Source organism: Colobus angolensis, unplaced genomic scaffold (genome assembly GCF_000951035.1).
Source record: "Colobus angolensis palliatus isolate OR3802 unplaced genomic scaffold, Cang.pa_1.0 Scaffold133, whole genome shotgun sequence".
NCBI lineage: Eukaryota > Metazoa > Chordata > Mammalia > Primates > Cercopithecidae > Colobus > Colobus angolensis.
In genome coordinates, this window is record NW_012114411.1 from 1,829,356 (window position 1) to 1,833,398 (window position 4,043).

Consider the following 4,043-nt stretch of genomic DNA (forward strand, 5'->3'; position numbering starts at 1 on the left):
CCGCCTCCGCCACCAGCACCGCCGTCGGCACCCGCGCCAGCACCCGGCGTCATCCTCCTCCCACCGCCGCCGCTGCCCTCTCCTCTCCTGTCAGTAGCTAAGGGACTGCTCCAGGTTTCCCTCGCCGCTGTTTTGATTCCTAGAGGGAGCAGGAGGGACTCGGCTTGGCCTCTTTTTTTGTTTGTTTTTTGTTTTTTTTGAGACAGAGTTTTGCTCTTGTTGCCTAGGCTGGAGTGCAATAGCCAATCTCGGCTCACTGCAACCTCCGACCCCCGGGTTCAAGCGATTCTTCTGCCTCAGCCTCCCGAGTAGCTAACAGGCATGCGCCACTACGTCTGGCTCATTTTTGTATTTTTTAGTAGAGATGGGTTTTCACCATGTTGGCCAGGCTGGTCTCGAACTCCTGACCTCAGGTGATCTGCCCGCTTCGGCCTCCCAAAGTTCTGGGATTACAGACATGAGCCACCGTGCCCGGCCCACTTTTACTATATTAGAGGGCTCTATGATAAACACCCTCTACCGCCCAAAAAAAGGTTAAGGACCACTGCAATATGGGCTCTTTTCTTTAGATTTCATTTTAGATAGATGTTGATGACTGTCAGAGCTGTTCTTTTTTGGCCTTCGTTTGTATTCTAAGGAGAGTACAGACCTCTCCTTAGAACCCCAGATCTGGAGATCAAGCTGGGGGTTCGCTACCGTGCCTTTCTCATTCTGAAATAGAAAACTAGATCTATCTTCTCCCCTAAACCTGTTCCATTCTTCCTGTCTCCTACTTCAGTGCACAACCTCAAAAAGTACCCTATTGTATAAATCAGAAACAATCATCCTAAACCTGTCTCCCCATTCCCTCTCTGCTCCCTTCTCACTAATATCTCCACATTCAATAGATGTTTTTAAAATATAAACTCAAGATTTTATTGTCTTCATAATAAAAGAAAACATGATACTTAGAACTGGATCACTTGGCCATTTCTCTTCTTATTTCCTCTCAGTTCAAAATGCTTGCATCTTTTAATAGCCAGCATTCTCTTAGAGCTGCAGCTGGGCTCAACGCACTCAAGCCTTAGCACAATCTTCTGTAGTTAGCCCACGATGGCCACTCTTAGTTAGCCCACGATGGCCACTCTGCTTCCTGTCATAACACCGCTTTCCCTGGGCATACAGAGAATCCTTGTCCTTCGTGAACTCTGTCACTTTGTGGGGTTGGTGCTTGCCACACTTCTTATAGAAAGTCCAGCGGGTTTTAGGAACGTTCATAATGTTTGTGTGAGCGCTATTGGCGCGGAAAAGCCACATTCAATGGATTTTTAAAAATCTCTTTGCCTAATTGTTTCTCAAAATTACCTCCACTTCTTTTCTCAACGTCACCACTATACTAATTCCAATAAGAAGTGCTTGATTCCTCATTTAAGGAAGGTTTGAGGGTTTAGATTGGTTCTGTTTCTAACTCCTTGCATGGAACTGGATGCAAAGAGGACCTGGAAAGTCAAGGTGAAGAAAAGAACTTCGGAGTACTGATCAGAACTGGTCAAGGAATTTCTGCATAATGGCTAAGAATAAATCTATGACGACGCTTTTTAAAAATAACTAGATGTAGTGATGCATTTAAACACACTTTTTCAACTTGATTGCTAGAGTTCCTCTATTACTCTGAATTTTTAACACTAGCAGCTCTCAGAAATGGTTTTATTCCTATTCCTGAGCCAATATAGGTTTAAATAATATAGGCATAAATAATAGGGCTGCACTCATAAATGGAGCAGTAATACTCCATGAGGACACAGGAAAAAAGTCAAAGTAGATGGCATCAGGACTGTTTATCTTCAGTCTTCCTAAAGTCAGTTTTAATTGTTCTGACAATGAAAGTAGATAGTGGATAGAGATACGATCTTATACCAAAAGGATTATTAGTGGAGGAACTGCAGTGCCTGAATAGTGTCTGCAAGGAGGAAAAGGCGGGGTGGGAAGACTCAAAGTGGTCATTTTGTCCGTCAAAGTCTCTTTTGCTATCAATCCCTTGAAATTATGTAAAAGCTAAATGTTATTCTGCATTTAGAAACTATGTTATTATTATTATGTACAAACACTATTTTTTGGAATGTAAATACATAAAGAGGTCTGAATTTTACTGCAAAAAATTCTGTGAAAGATATGGTCTGCTGATAAGTTCTCTTCAGCCCTAACGCCCCTTAGAAGTCCCAAAAATCTATGGACCAGGAATTACTCGGGAAATGGTGGCTTCAGTGTAAAAGATGTCATCTACCCTTTCCCTCACTGCACAGATGGTGAAGGGGAAACCGAGAGAGATAAATCACTTACCCAAGGTCAGACAGGGTAAAAGTGGACCGGATCTGTTTGGTCCTGAGCCCAAACATTTCGAATGAACACAAGGCTGACAAAGGAACAGTCGGTCCCAGAGCGTCAGGAGTGGGACCTGTGGACCACAGCAAAAATACTGGGTGGGACGACTTAAACTTCCAGGCACCAGGGGGCGCCAGATACTCTAATTTACCTAAAGGAGTCTGGCTTCTACCGACAGGAAGTTCCCTTGCCCCCAACAAAGAGGGCGCCCAATGATGTACACCAATCCGATTGCTCTGCGCGAGGGCCTGGGGTTCGTGACGTAGCCAATCAGTGCGGCCCCACAGCCGCGTGCGTGTGACGTCAAGGCAGGGGCGGACTCCGGTTGGAATTTTGGCGGGTTAGTCTGTGTACCAAGAAGGCCTCCCGGTACCGGGTGAGGAGAGCTGGCCCCAGGCATGCGGGTGATCCTTGGGCGGCGGGGCCGGGGCCGCCTCGCACGTCTCTGCGCGGGTTGCAAGGGATGTGAGGGCGAGAGGCGCGGGGTCTTGGGAGCTCGGGTGGGCGCGATCTGGATTTGGCGGCAGCTCGGGACCGCGCAGGGCTGGCATGGCCGGGCCGGGGGCTGGCAGTTGCCGGCCGTCTACTAAGGAACCGGGTTCTTCTTTTTAAAAGCAACCTTTTAAGTGCTTGCCAAGTGCCTGCCGCCTGGGCTTTCTTTTATTCATTCATTCATTCATTGATTTCTCGTATTCATGATTTGCTAATGATTATTGAACGCGGATGGTGTGCAGGGCTGGGATCACATTTCCGCTGCCTTCACGGCGCTTACAGTTTAAAGGGACGAGCAGGCGATAAACAAATGCCCGACAGTGGACGACTCAGGGTTGTTCAGAAAGATGAATAAGTGGAGACCGAAGGGCGAGAAGGACCTGGGGGGAGCTTTCTTCCAACAAAGCCTGAGACCTCAAAGCAGCTTAGTGTGTTCCAGAAAGTGGAAGCGGGCTGGCCCGGCTGGAGCATTGTTTTGGGTGTCTGGGTGGGTAGAATTGGACGTGGTGGATTGTGGAAAAGGTGAGGGAGTAGAAAGCTTGGAAAGGGAGAGAGAATATGAATCATTGCCTCGCAGGCTTTGCAGATTTTGTTCTAAGGGCAATGGAAAATCATTAAAGAATTTCAACGAAGGGACCCCCATGAACTGATTTATGTTCCTAAAAGGTTACTAAGGAAAGGGAAGGTGACTGTGGCTGTTGTATGGAGAATAGATTGCAGGGGGACAAAGAGACCAGCATAGAAAGCTAACACAGTCATCGGGTGAAAGCTTGATGGTAGCTTGGCCTATGGTTCTGGCAGTGAAGTTGGAGAGAAGTGGTAGATTTGAGCAGTGTTTTGGAGATGGAAACACAGTACTTGTCAGTGACCCTGGATTTGAGGGCGAGGGAGGGTGCTTAGTTTCATTTTGGGGGAAGTCGAGGCAGGTTATAGACTTGAACAAGCCAGTTTGCTCCTAACCCTCAGGAAGCTTACTGTCCAACAGATTCCCCAGTAGATAGCCCAGTGTGTGGCACATGATGGGGCCGTGAAAATGTTTGTTGAATGAATTTTTTAAAAGCGACCAGCCGTGGTGGCTCACGCCTGTAATCCCAACACTTTGGGAGGCCCAGGCGGGCGAATCACAGAGACCAGTCAGGCCAAGACGGTGAAATCCTGTCTCTACTAAAAATACAAAAAATTAGCTGGGT

At 47.2% G+C, this 4,043-nt stretch overlaps 1 protein-coding gene across 1 annotated transcript in view; it reads left to right on the plus strand.

The window, feature by feature from the left end:
- Positions 1-2,684: 2,684 nt before the first annotated feature.
- The window catches only part of MCM10 (minichromosome maintenance complex component 10), a 50,709-nt gene continuing 49,350 nt past the window's right edge, over positions 2,685-4,043 (plus strand). The window contains exon 1 of the mRNA XM_011934288.1: positions 2,685-2,737. The gene's annotated coding sequence lies outside the window, so the exon portion shown is untranslated. The remainder of the gene's footprint in view (positions 2,738-4,043) is intronic.